This window comes from Sebastes umbrosus, chromosome 12 (genome assembly GCF_015220745.1).
Source record: "Sebastes umbrosus isolate fSebUmb1 chromosome 12, fSebUmb1.pri, whole genome shotgun sequence".
Classification (NCBI taxonomy): Eukaryota; Metazoa; Chordata; class Actinopteri; order Perciformes; family Sebastidae; genus Sebastes; species Sebastes umbrosus.
The window spans coordinates 7,259,044-7,273,834 of NC_051280.1; the positions used below are offsets into that span (position 1 = coordinate 7,259,044).

At 41.3% G+C, this 14,791-nt stretch overlaps 1 protein-coding gene and 1 long non-coding RNA gene across 2 annotated transcripts in view; both read left to right on the plus strand.

Moving 5' to 3' along the window:
- The window catches only part of LOC119498953 (SLAM family member 9-like), a 31,417-nt gene that overhangs the window by 15,345 nt on the left and 1,281 nt on the right, over positions 1-14,791 (plus strand). The window lies entirely within an intron of this gene.
- LOC119498724 lies at positions 2,881-3,695 on the plus strand. The gene is made up of 2 exons (XR_005209176.1): positions 2,881-3,294; positions 3,422-3,695. It is a non-coding gene; the product is annotated as an uncharacterized LOC119498724 (long non-coding RNA).

Consider the following 14,791-nt stretch of genomic DNA (forward strand, 5'->3'; position numbering starts at 1 on the left):
AGCGCCCAAGAAAAATTTGCCAAAATGCTCCGTCAATGGTAAACAGTGTATTCTCCTGTTGGTGTTGACTCTTGTTTTGAGTTGTTTGGGGATTGGATGATTGAACGCTCTATCAGTAACAAGGAACAAACAAGACATATTGGCTATTTTACACTTTATTAATTTAATACACCGTCAGGAGCCTCAGTAGCGGTGGAAGATCCATAGGCAGCCACAACAGCCTGGCACCTCCTCCTCATGCTGGTCACCAACCTGGTCACACGTTGCTGTGGGATGGCGTTCCATTCCTCAACCAGGATTCGTTGCAGGTCAGCCAGCGTGGTTGTGTTGGTCACTCTAACACGTACAGCACGCCCAAGCTGATCCCACAAGTGTTGAATTGGTTTGAGGTCTGGACTCTTGGCAGGCCGTTCCATTCTCTCTACTCCCACATTGTGGAGGTAGTCTGTGATAACCCTGGCTCTGTGGGGGTGAGCGTTGTTTCTTGGAGGATGAAGTTAGGTCCCAGATTGTGGAGATATGGGATCGCCACTGGCTGCAGAATCTCATCCCGATATCTCACTGCATTGAGATGGCCTTCAATGATGACAAGCCTTGTTTTGCCAGTGAGGGAGATGCCCCCCCACACCATGACACTGCCCCCACCAAAAGCTGTTACTCCATCGGTGCAACAATCAGCATAGCGTTCTCCACGTCGTCTCCATACTTTGACCCTGCCATCCAACTTTGGCAAACAGAACCTGGACTCATCGCTGAACATGACATTCCCCCACATGTTCAGGTTCCATTGTCTGTGTTGTCGACACCAGCGCAAACGGGCCTGACGGTGAAGGGCAGTCATTGCAGGCTTCCTGGTAGCCTTATGAGAATACACTGTTTACCATTGACAGAGCATTTTGGCAAATATTTCTTTGGCGCTACCCACATAACCAGCTGTGCTGCTCATCCCACAAATGCATGATCCTTACAAGTTGGACATCATTGTGAAGGTACATAAACAGGCTTTCCAACCATGTAAAATACAATGACCATCAGCATTGTAACAACAGAGAAATAATCGACCAAACACAAGTTTCCAAACTTTTTTTTCCCAGTTTACTAACAGAAGTTTATAAAGACTGAAGAACACAGACATCAGTCAGTGTCAGTCCTTCCTCCTGTCCTCTGTCCTCCTCCCTCTGCTGCAGTAACATTAGGGCTGATAGAGGGAAGAGGGGTTGCTTTGGTTTCAGCCAGCTGATGAGTTTACAAGTAAGATATGTGACAAACTAACCTAAACAGTCTGACTACTCAGACTACTGCCAGCTTTAGTTTTAGCTGGTGTAGCAGAGGGTGACGCTGCTCCTATACTTTATGAAGATAAATGAATAAAACAGAGGCTCCGTAGTCTGCAGCCCATCACCGCTTCACGCCTTCCGTTCTTCCCCGGACACCTACACTGGATCACTTCTTACTAGGGAACTAAAGTCAGTCAGAACTCAACTAAATAACTTACACGTGTTTATAGTTCGCTGTTAGCCGCCGAGCTAACACGCTGTGCCTGTCTAAAGCGGAGGTGGATGAGAGACTGCGGGCAGAGCAGATTGAAATATCACTTTCCTCCTCCTCACTTTTCCTGTTTAACCGCTCATCATATTTATGCTTGTTGAACAGGTGTAATGATAACGTGTCTTGGCTTTACACTTTCAAAGTTGATCTGAACTTACAGTAACGAGTAGATGTAGCTGTTTCCACCGCGGCCTCTCTGATCAGCTCTTCACAGACTGACTGCACTGTGTGTTTATGTGAGCGGAGATCTCCGACAGAGCAGCAAGGCCTCTGGGAAGGAGGATGGGTCACGCGTCATCAACGCATCAGATATTTGGGCGTACAACACATGCGCAGTAAAATCTGGTCTGCACTCGTCGAAATTGAGCCAATCGCAACACACGACCGCAGCTTCAGTTACACTGTGCATGTGTTATACCCCATACCCCTAGACCCATGTCCGCCCGTGACCCAGCCTCCCTTCCATAGGCAGAGCAGCAGGAAGAGGAGAGGATGCAGCATTAACCATCCCTAAATATAATGATTTTTCTTATTCATCGCGTTTCAGACAGCTTTTTTCGATGTGTTCATCGCGCATGTTCATATGATGACGATGAAAATACGATTTATGGGTCAGCCATATTTCTTATTAGAGATTCCTCCGTATAGCACTACAGAGAGTACCATAGTTTGAGAACCACTGCCGTACAGACTCTTACAGTGCTTATTACCACAATATACGTATTTCAAGTTCCACATAAATTGTGATGCTTTATGAATTATGCAGAAAGGTATTTATAAGTTTAAGACGGCATAATGTTGTCCGAGAATACCCATGCAAACCGAGACTTTGCTATCCTATGTCACGGACTTTATGAACAGAAGGCTGCTTCAGTCCAATGTCTGGGAAGAGTGACTGGATCCGGGAGGAGTTGGTGGCGCGCGGACGTTTGTTTTGTATGAGAGGTTTTTGGCTGGTAGTTTTTGAGCTTCAAGCTGGAACAAACTGTTAACAAAGCTACTGAGTGCTTGACTTTGCCTATTCACGGACGAGTTAGCTGAGGGCAAGAATTATTGTTGTTTGCTTTGGAAACGGGGTGTGGAATCGTTAACCGGTGGGGAGTAGAGTGGAGGAGTGTCGGCCGACGGCCTGTACGGGTCCGATAGCGATACTTTCACACTGCTTCCTGTTGGTTGCTGCACCATGGCAGGGAAGGATGGAGGTGATGACAGCTACAATAGCATGGGGTTAAGTGAGGAGTGATACAACTGGAGTGATAATGGGGAAGTGGATGGGAGCAGGATGTAAGAGCAAGTGTGACAGGGTCAAAAATGACTTATGCATGTTTTATGTTTTATGTTTGATTTTATTCTATTTTGCATGTTTTATGGTTTTTATTGTATTGTGTGTTTTATCCCTGCATGTTGGTTGTTTGGATTGCTTTTAATACGTAAATTGAAGTGTTTTTAAGAAGTCATGAACTGGAATGAGACCCATGGACAGCCACACCCCCAATCAAAGACTGATTAGGAGAGGAGCGGCAGGTGTGGCGGAGAGCCTGCAATTAGCAGGATGCAGCACAGGTGGAGAGGACACAAAAGGAGAGAACGGCTCGCAGCAGAGAAGATCTTCAGTCAGAGACAGTCCAGAGACAGCAGTGCAGCAGAAAAGCCCTCCTGCTACTACCTACCAGCCCAGCGACCTGAGAGTCCTGTGAGACTACATGCAGCAGACCGTGTCCGCCAACGCAGATTCACTCAAAAAACGTAAGTACCCTTTGGTACATTTACGTGGCGGACACACTGAAAACAGACCAGGATAGCTTTTATCTGGAGTTGTGATAGCAAAGTAGTGGAGAACACACTACTGGTCCTGGTCTCTGTTATTTCACAGTTTCGGACGGTGCTGGAGAGACGGCCGAGACGGGCAGACGGCTGTTGGAGTACGGGAGGAGCTAAGACGCGGACACGAGGAGGATCGCTGGATTGGACTGGACTGGAGTGGACTGAACTGGATTAAAGAGCCGGATTGGACTTCGTTGGACTGGACTTTTTATAGGGTTTTTAACCTTGTTGCTAGTAACATTTTATTCCTTTTAGCTTTTAGATTAATCATTCATTTTTAGACCCATGCTATTTTAATTGCAATAAATCTGGTTTTAAATTGATTTAAACTTCTGCCTGTGTTTTTAACTCTGCTCCCCTGATGTAAAAGAACCTGAATTTATCAGAGTCCTAGGCTCCAAGTATTTCCTAGGTGGCGTTGTCGGCTCTAAGCAAAAAACATTAATTGTTAAAATCTAACGGGTACTTTAAGTTGCGGCCTTGCCATTGGCTGTTGGGCCCGGGCCACACAAGGAGTAAGAGGAAGAAGGAGGATAAAAGCAGCAAGAGAGTATCAGACAGTGACAGGCGTGAGAGGGAAGCTAGGAACCCTGTTCCAGGAATCCTACATGTAGTAGTGAGGTTTGAGGGGGAAGGTGTTGCAAAGAATATGGACCCACTCAAACTCACAAAAATAATGAGAGCACAAGTTGGTGAAATTAAGTATGTGAGAGTGCTTAAAGATGGTAACTTGTTGATCGGGTGCAAGGAAGCTACAGTGTGTGGGGAAAGTTAAAGTCGCAAAAACTGTGAGAGTTGGAGAGCAGGGTCTAGTGGGAGTAAAGGGGTGATAACAGGGATTCCCCTTAGTGTCAATATGAGAGAACTAGTTGAAAATCTGAAAGTACGTAGCAGCTCAGTTAGAAATGCAAAGAGAATGACGAGAAAGGCTCAGAAAAATCATGTGTGGAAAGTGCGAGTCGAATACAAAACCGAAGTGCTGTAATTGTGGAGGCGAACACAGTGTAGCGTAATGGGGTTGTGAAGCAATGAAACGAAGGGTAAAGGAAAAATAAGGGTAAAGGACAAAATCTGAGGCAGCCAGGAGGGCTGGGCAGGAGAAGCTGAGTGACAGACAGCGGTGGGGGAAGGAGATAGCGGTGGAAAGTGTCGCACAAGAAGTGGGAAAGAAGATGGTGGAAGAGAGAAAAAGAAGCTTGTGACGTTCATAGCAGGAGTCATAAATGCGACTGCAGATATAAAATCTAAAACAGATAGAATCCAGATTATAGTATAAGCAGCTGTCCATCATCTGGATTTGAAAGGTGTGAAATGGGAGGATGTAAGAGATGAGTTAAGTAGTCAGGCTAGTCAAAAATCACAATGTATTCCTCCAGTGGAATGCAAGAAGCTTGATTGCTAATGGTTAAGAGTTTAAACAGTTCATTTACAGCCAAAGTGAAAAACCAGATCTGTTGTGTATCCAGGAATTATGGTTAAAACCAAGCTTGGATTTCGTAATAAATGTATATGTGGCAATCAGACGAGACAGGAAGGATGGGGCAGGAGGAGGCTGTGTCACTTTTGTGAAGGAGGGCGTCTATAGAAATGTTGGGACTGATATGGAATGTGTAATTATTGAAGTATTGGCAGAAGGGAGGAAACTGGTGATTATACATTTTTATAATCCATGTAGAAAGCTAGAACTCAGTAGACTGGAGGGCTTAGAGGGGATAGTTAGAGCAAGTATTGTGGGGTGTGGAGATTTTAATGCACATAATACATGGGGGAGTGATAAAACAATGATTACTATGGACAGGTAGTGGAAGAGTTGATGGATGGAACTCATCTTGTCTGTATTAACGATGGCAGAGGCACAAGAGTTGATCTGAGTACTGGCAGAGAATCTGTTCTAGAGCCGACACTAGTGACCAATACCTTAGCACCATTGTGTGAATGGTATGTGGAGCAAAAAGAGTCCATTGGCAGTGACCATTATCCAGTATATTGTAAAATAAGTATAGCAACAACACAGACCGCAGAGGGGGAAAATTGATTTTCAAAAAAGCCAACTGTGAAAATTTCATGAGGGAATGTGATAAATATCTTCTACAGATTAGTGACAACATGGATATAGAAGTGAGTGACTGTAAAATTAGGCAGGGTATAAAAACAGCAGCTGAAAGCTCTGTTCCCAAAAGCAAAGGCAGGATGAGGAAAAAGTTAGTACCATGGTGGGATGACAAGTGTAAGAAAGGAGTAAAGAAGAGAAACAAAGCATTCAGACTGGTCAGAAGATCTCATAATTTTCAGCATTCGGTGCAATACAAGCAGGCACAAGCAATCGTTAGGAAAACAATAAGACAGGCAAAGAGGTCATATTGAAGGAATTTCTGCAGTTCAATAGGCAACACCACTCAGGTAGGAGAAGTGGGGGGAATGATAAGGAAAATGGGAGGTGATAGGAGAGACTGGAGCTACCATGTGCTGAGCTCGGGAGATGAACTGGCATGAACAGATAAAGAAAAGGCTAGGCTAATGGTTAGTTCCTTTGTTGCGGTACACAGCTCCAATAACTAGAATGAGGAAGGAAAGTGAGGTAGAGAAAAAAACAAATCATATGGAAATATGGAGGCTCTAAAAATAAATAAGGGTAGTGAGAGTGAATTTGATTTTCCATTTACTATTGGAGAATTGGGGAAGGCATTAGCCAAAACTGGAAAGAGTGCACCAGGGAAAGATGTAATATGCTACATAATGATAAAGCATATAAGTGAAGGAGGGTTGTACAAGCTGCTATCATTATTCAATTAAGATTGGAAGGAGGGGCGAATCCTTGTGAGTTGGAAGGAAGCAATTATAATCCCAATCAGAAAGCAAGCCAGTAAACTACAGACCCATCGCCCTAACATCACATATCTATAAACTAATGGAATGGATGGTTAATGAGAGGCTTATGTATGGTTTGGAAAGGAGGGGCTTGGTGGCTGCTTACCAAAGACTGGTTTAGAAGAGGCAGGAGCACAATGGATCCGGTTGTGTGTCGAGAGGATGAGGTCAGAAAAGCCCAGGTTAATAAAGAATCAGCGTTTTTTGATGTGGAAAAGGTGTATGGTATGCTATGGAGAGAAGGGTTGTTGATCAAACTATCATCAAATGGGAATTGAGGGAAACGTGTTTAATTGGATTATGGATTTTTTAGGTGGAAGAGCCATCCAGGTTAAGATAGGCTCAGAACTGTCAGAAAGCCATGTTGTAGAAAATGGTACGTCCCAGGGGAGTGTTATAAGTCCTACATTATTCTCAATTATGATAAATGATATATTTAAAGGTGTTCCGGCAGAAATGGGAAGGTCTCTGTTTGCTGATGATGGGGCTTTGTGGAAGAGGGTAAGGAATATGGGGCATATCGTTAAGAAACTACAAGAAGGAATAAAACAAGTGGAAAGATGGGGAACAGAATGGGGGTTTTAATTTTCGGTGGAAAAAACTAAAGTCTTGTTCTTCACAAACAAGAGAGTAAAGGAAGGAATGAATCTGAGTCTATATGGAAGTAAGCTAAAGAGAGTAAAATGCTTTTGGTTATTGGTGATTAATTTTGACCCCAGGTTAACATGGAGAGAGAATATAATGAGTATAGTGAACAAAAGTAAGAAAGTAATTCATGTTATGAGGTGTCTGGCAGGGCTGGAATGGGGAACAGATGTTGCATCATTGAGATATATATACAGTATGTAGCATTCATCCAGACGAGAATTGATTATGGGTGTGTTGTGTATGGGTCAGCAGCAAAGTCTGTACTGTCAGACCTGGATGTTATTCAAACCTGGGCGCTGAGGCTGGCCTAAGGGCAGTGAAAACTGCACCTGTGTGTGCTCTTCAAGTTGAGGCAGGAGAGATGCCACTGTGGTTCCGGAGGAAGCAGCTGATGGCCAATTATTGGTTAAATCTGAGGGGACACAATGGGTATCATCCAACTAAGGGGGTCTTGGAGGCTTGTTGGGAGAGGGGAATGGGGAAAGGCGAAGAAAACAAGTTTTGGATGGGTAGGCGACGGCATAGCAGAACAAATGAAGATTCACAGGATTGAATTCGGTTCTGTTGTGTTGTGGCCTGAGAGACCATATACTGGATGTTGCAAAATGCTAATGTAGACATGGAAATACTGAATATAAAGCACAGAAATAAGACAGCAGATCTACTCAAGGAGTATTACATCCCAGGTATAGGAAGTACAGTGATCGTGTTCAGATTTTTACAGATGGATCGAAGAATCCACAGACAGAGGCAACAGAGGCAACAGTGATGATACCCAGTCACTAGATGGAGTTTAAGAGGAGAAAACATCAGATTACTTGAGTGTGTATGTGGTTGAACTAGTTGCAATTCTGTTAGTATTGGAGTGGGCGGAGGATATAAGAGAAAGTAAAATACTCATCTGTAGTGATTCAGTTTCATCACTGTCAAGCATTAAATCAGGAACATCCAAATACCACCAAGACCTAGTGTATGAAATATTGTTCACATACTCAAGAATAAGCAGACAGGGGGAGGACATAGAATTCATGTGGGTACCAGTACACTCAGGGTTCCCAGGAAACGAGAAGGTAGATAAATTAGCAAAGGAGGCGGTCATGAAAGAGCAGGTCGAAAGAAGCATAAAACTTTTAAAATCGGAGGGAAAAAGCATTGTCTGGAGGGAGGTCAATAAACAGTGGCAACAGCACTGGGATAGAGAGTCCAAAAGGAGACGTTTACACAAAATCCAAAATAAAGTAGGAGGGTTAAGAAGTCATGGTAAAAACAGAAAAGAACAGGTTATAAGTAGCAGACTAAGAATTGGGCCCTGCCAATTGAACAGCTCACTGCATATTATTGGAAAATACCCTACTGGTCACTGTAGCGAATGTCAGGTCATGGAGACAGTTGAACATGTACTTACTTCATGCACAAAATATGAGATAAATAGACGGAGTATGTTAGCAGGTTTGCAGATGTTGGCACCAGTGGAGAATAGGGTGGAGGATTGGCTTGGATGCGGGGACACTGGAGGGGAGAAAGGCGATTTTAGTAGAATAGGGGTAATGGACGGGTAAAACCAGAAGGAGGCAGCAATGCAACACAAAGGATGCCAGCTGACATAAAACCCCAAAGAAGAAGAAGAAGAAATCCAAAGTCTGTTACCCTGTAGAGGGTCTTTCTGTCTGAACTTTCGCTTTAAGCTTCATTTGTGATGGGGCCTATTTTGTAAATGATGGTATGACAACATACATAAAAGTTTAACAAGGTCATTAAAGTGAAATGAAGTTGCCTGTTTTTTCTCATTGCTATTTGCATGATAAACTGATAATTTAATGTCATGACTAAAAAGCAGAAAACTTTGAACATAACCACAGTACTGCAGTATTAGGATCAATAGAAGATTACCAACTGGGCAATGCTGGCAACTCCCCAGGGCCCCCACAACTACAGGCTTACTGTGTATCTGCTGTTTTGACTTCATTTAATTGAAGATTTGTTCTAGAATATGTACCACAAAAACACAGCATGAGCTGGCAATGATAAGGGCCATAAGGTGGTTTCCTACCTGATCTTGAGGCCCTGTCATACTATAGTATGTCTTAAAAAAAATCATAGTATAGTACGTCGAAAAAATAAGTCATAATATAGTATGTTGAAAAAAAATCATGTCTATGTGTTTGTTTCACTCCTATCTGTGTGAATGATGTGCTTCAATTTGCTCCTTGTGTTTCTGTAGCCTGTCTTCTTTCCAGGTTACATGGTGGAGAGGAGGTTGTGTGGCTCAGTCAGGCTCTAGCTGTTTGGTGACACCTGGAAGCTGCTTGACATCCTCCAGGATCCATTTTCTTCATATATGTTTTATAATCTTGGTCATTTGTCTATATTGTAATTTTATTATGTTAGTTATACTGTACATCTATTGCATGTCTGTCCGTCCTGGGAGAGGGATTCCTCCTCAGTTGCGCCTCCTGAGGTTTCTTCCATTTTTTTCCCCCAGCAAGCGAGGGTTGAAGGAAAGAGGGTGTCCTATGCTGTATGGATTGTAAAGCCCTTTGAGACAAATTTGTGATTTGTGATATTGGGCTATACAAACAAAATTGAGTTGACTTGACTGAGTACAGTATGCTATAAAAAAAAAAGTCATAGTATCCTACACCATAAAAAATGAAAAGATTGAAAAGAAGTCATATAGTGTTACGTCCACTAAGTGGAACAATAACTTAAAAACAACCAAAGATTAAACAGAGTCAAAGTAAAGTGCAAAAATTAAAGGTTTATTAAAGAAAACTAAAGGTTAACAAATGTGGTGGAGGTAGGGACAAAATAGTTTTGCCAATTAATCAAAATTAACAAAACAAAACTAGGCCTAACTAAATCTCTGTCTTCTTTAAACACAACAAACAAAAGGCTGACTAAGTTATCTACAAACAGCAGTTCACAAAACATACAGGGGTTGGCAACAACCACTAAACCTAGTGTTTCTAGACATGAAAATAACCTACGTGCAAAAGTGTACAGGGTACCCCAAACTTACCTATGCCCTCTACCTCCTTACCACAAACCTTATCTTTAATTTCACACTGGAAACAAGTGTCTTCACAAGTCAAATACTTCATTACAAATGAGTCAGAGAGAGAGAGAGCAGCCCAGAGTGTGCCTCTTTTAACTGCAGCCCACGACGGCGATTGGCTGGATGGAATGAGAGTGAGCCACTCAGCAGCTGACAAACTCTGCACAGGTGGACTCCAATCACCTCCATTAACTCTCAATCCTGGAAGCACCTGCAAGACAAGGGGGAGGGGCAGAACAGCACAGGAGTACGGCTCTGCAGGCCTGTCTGGCCCTGCAGGCACGTAACATATAATATGCAATAAAAAAATGGCAAACTATAGTTTGTCATAAAAATGTTTTTTCAGTTTGTTGGTTGGTTTTCTGTTAATTTTATTCCTTTTATCTGTTTCTTAGTGCTGAATGATTGAATTTGAATTTGAATGATTACTGTGTAAAGATGCCTTTGCAGTTTCCTCTTTCTTAAGCATACATTGTCTGTCAGTGGAAACATTTCACATTTTACCACAGCTATCTGAAAATGCAAGAGGTGATAAATATAGAGCTGTGAGAAAGGAAGTGGTGATCATCACAAGTGCAGTGAGCCACCAAGATGAGTTCAGGTTTTAAGTGAAGCAATACATGAACTAATGCAACAAATACAGTACAAACTACAGCATTTTATAAGATTGTATTGAGTGTATTGACACATTTTTTATGTTTTTCCCTTCTTTTGTGTCCTCATGTTTTGTTCTTTTCTTTCAAATAACATTTTGAAAGTCTGAAAATTATCCTTATGATAATTCTGGTGCAACATACAAAACTACTTCCTCTTAAGAGAATAAATCAAATGAAAAATTGAGTGCTACTATTTATTCAAATTTTTCAAAATTTTAGTTGCAGGATTAGTTGAAACAGATTGTTATGACTGATGGTTGTTATTACAGCCCAGAATAGAGCCCAATAGAGGACTCCAGTGCCATACACATAGTAGGATTATCCAGAGTGAGGTGCATGGGGGTACAGCAGAGGCTGTTTACAACATGTTGTAATGTTGTAATGCCCAACATTACAACATGTTTGGCATGTCTTAATGCTATTAAGTTGTTCCTACAATAAAGCCAGCTCAACTGAAGATGAGGTCTCTGTATCTGGTAATTGATATCTGAAGATATCACACAGATAATAATGCACTTGTGTATCAACTTTTCGTGGATTTTCACACTCAAAGCTTCCTTGACAAAGGATTAAACATTTCAATCTTTATCAACAGATCTCAAGCAGCAAAACAGAGCTTAGAGAGGAACTTCAAAAAGAGAAGTTCATTTGTTTACATCATGAACAACGCCCTGTGGTTTTCACAGGGGAAAAAAACACAACCAGTAGGCTGCAAGACTTTAACCCTGTGGCATGCTTGTTAGAGAAAACAGAACACACACATTATTGCATCGTGTAGTCAGACAGGGCAACATGTTGTAATGTTATAATGCCCAACATTACAACATTGTTCGGCATGTCTTAATGCTATTAAGTTGTTCCTACAATAAAGCCAGCTCAACTGAAGATGAAGTCTCTGTATCTGGTAATTGATATCTGAAGATATCACATAGATAATAATGCTCTTCTGTATCAACTTTTTGTGGATTTTCACACTCAAAGCTTCCTTGACAAAGGGTTCAACATTTCAATCTTTATCAACAGATCTCAAGCAGTAAAACAGAGCTTAGAGAGGAACTTCAAAAAGAGAAGTTCATTTGTTCGTATCATGAACAACGCCATGTGGTTTTGACAGGTAAAAAAACCCACAACCGCTACAAGGCTTTAACTCTGTAGTGTGCTTGTTAGAGAAAACAGAACACACACATTATTGCATCGTGTAGTCAGACAGGGCAACCGGACAGAGACTCGATAATGTCTATCTTCGTGATACTGGGGCTGCTGGTCTGCATCATAGCGGCACAAGGTAAGAACACTGTCTACTAAAATATTATGAACAGATACAGCAATGATGCCTGATCAGGCTTCTTTACTGTGAATAATGAACCAAACATCATAAAGTTGCTTCATATTTTATCTTATGATTAGCGATAAAAAGGTTGCACGGTGGTGCAGTGGTTAGCACTGTCAAAGGTTCAGGTTCAAACCCGGCTTGGGGTCCTTCTGTGTGGAGTTTGTCTGTCTGTTCTCCCCGTGTTAGCGTGGGTTTTCTCCGGGTTCTCCAGACTCCTCCCACAGTCCAAAGACATGCAGGTTAGGTTGATTGTTGACTTTAAATTGCCCGTAAGTGTGAGTGTGAATGGTTGTCTGTCTCTATGTGTCAGTCCTGTGATAGCCTGGCAACCTGTTCAGGGTGTACATCGCCTACGCCCAATGTCAGCTGGGATCGGCTCCAGCCCCCCCCCGAGACCCTGAATAGGATAAGCGGTTACAGATAATGGATTGGAAAGATTTGCAATATACATGTCAGGAGATTAATGAGTCTTCCTTTGTTTGTATAAATGTAAAAATGCATTTAGAGATAACATATCTAAGAAGAGGGAATGATTTCTACGAATTATACAGGAAGGAAATGCAGAGTAAAGTACGATGGAGTATTAGAGCCAAATTGAGGAAAAAAATAAATAAATCTTAGATTTCGAGAATGAAGTCATAATATTATGAGAATCAAGTCATAACATTATAAAGTAAAAAAAAAAAGTACATGCCGCCTGTGTGAAAATGAGGAACTTGGAGCATTTTGTGAAGTTACACCTTTGTATAGATTTCACAAATAACGAAATACTTTATCTTTTGGCACATCAGCACCACATTATCATCAGTATCAGGACCTTGAAAAGATTGTGCAATAAACTGCGTTTATTTCGAAGAAAGAATCCCACTACCTGGGGGAAACTGCCTCTTTTGTGGAGAACGAAAATTACTTTTTTTCTTGTAAAGTTATAACATGTTTTTTTGTTTCCCCTCAATGTGGCCCTAACACTCCATCGTAGCAAACTGATCTCATTACGGTAAATATGTCCTGCTTCGTGGTGTAGATTTTAAAAAACAGTGAACAGTTTAAGACTTAAAACAGTTCAAATGCATAATTGTAAGGTCAAAAAGTGGCATCACTGTAGGTCAGAAGGGGTTGCGTCAAGTTTGTTGATGTAGAGTGAAACGTTTCACTTCTTACTAACAACAGGAATTCTGCTTCCTAATATAAAACAAACAGCATGTTTCTCAGAAAAAAATGCAGCAAACAAAAAGCCATGTTTTCAATGCTGAGCATTATGCATAAAAAATTCAAGAAATAATAAGCTTAAAGAAGAAGAAAATATTGACAGATTTATTGTAAACAAATAAATTATATTATAAATAAATTAATAAATATGTACCAGTATACTGATCTATGGAAAGTTTATCCCTCTTCTTGTTTTATTGTGTCTTTTTATCCTTATATTTCAGTGTTTTTTTATATTGTTCTTGTGGCCTTCTTTTTGCTGGGTCCCTGGACATGGTTGCATTAGTTTCACCTCTATCCTGGGGCAAGCTGTGTCAAGAGTTAATAGTAAGTTGTAGTTGTAGGAATTAGGAGAACTATTTGTTGTATTAAGTCTGTTCACTTCAAGAAAAGTTTTGAACATACTGAGTGGGCCTGCAGGAGAAACAACACAGCTTTGCCAACCCTTAATAAACTATGAAAAGCTGAGGGTACTTCACTTCTTCATTTAGCACTATTAAGGTCACAGGGTCAAATATGAAGCCTGCATTAAATGGTGACGACATATATTATGTGTGATTTTTATTGTATTGTGTGTCTACTGTTTCTACAGGGCCCAGTGCTGTGACTCCTGTGTTTGTGCAGAAGGGAGGAGATGTGCTTCTGAATATTGATGCTGATGTTCCAGAGAAGTTTTCTTTTGTTGAGTGGAACTTCAATAAAACAGATGTTTTAGTAAGATTTCCACCTAGTGGTGAACAACCAATAGTCTTTGATAATTACGCTGAAAGGATTGAGGATTTTCCTGTGAAAAAATACTCGGTGAAATTGAAGAATCTAACAGAGGCAGACAGGGGAGTTTATACTGCAAAAGTGGTATCGCTTAAAGATAAAGACAGAACACTAGCTCAATACAACGTCACAGTTCAAGGTGAGTTTGTTAACATTTCAGACACCGATTTTCTGCTGCCATGTTTCTAAAATTCTTCACAGAAACTTTCCCTCCTCAGATCCAGTGTCTCCAGTTAATCTGTCAGTGATCTCAGTAGACTCCAGAAGCTCAGAGTGTGACCTCAATGTGACCTGCAGAACACAGGACTCTCACATTAACAGCACTTTTAGATGTGACAATCAAACCTGCAGTCAGGAGGGAGGAGAGCGAACAGAGGTCACAACCTCTGGTGCTTCTCTCCACGTCTACCTGTTGAATGGCTCAATCATCTGTAACCATAGCAACGACGTCAGCAGGACCGAGGACATTAAAATAATTGAACATGTTTGCCTCCAACCTGATGGTAAGACTGAAAGACAGAACAACTTCCTGATAATAATGCACAGTTTGGGGTTAGATTAAGACTTATAAGCATTTATTTTTCAAAGAAAAACTTCATACGTCCAAGTGAATAAATTAAGTTAAGATAAGATAAATAAATTGGGTTTGTTACAAATATTGTGAAAATCCATGTTTCCATTCTTATTTGTGTTTTCAGGGGTGCGTAGGCTGTAGGATTTTAGTACTTCTCAAGGAAGAGTTGCTCTGGTGGAAGAAATTACCTCATTAATTGAGTTCAACCATAGTGGGTTTGGCATTTTAAAAGCCATTTAACCCTCTGAGACCTGTTTTTGTCTTTTATTTAAATATTGATTCATATTTGATCAGCGCTGCTTAGT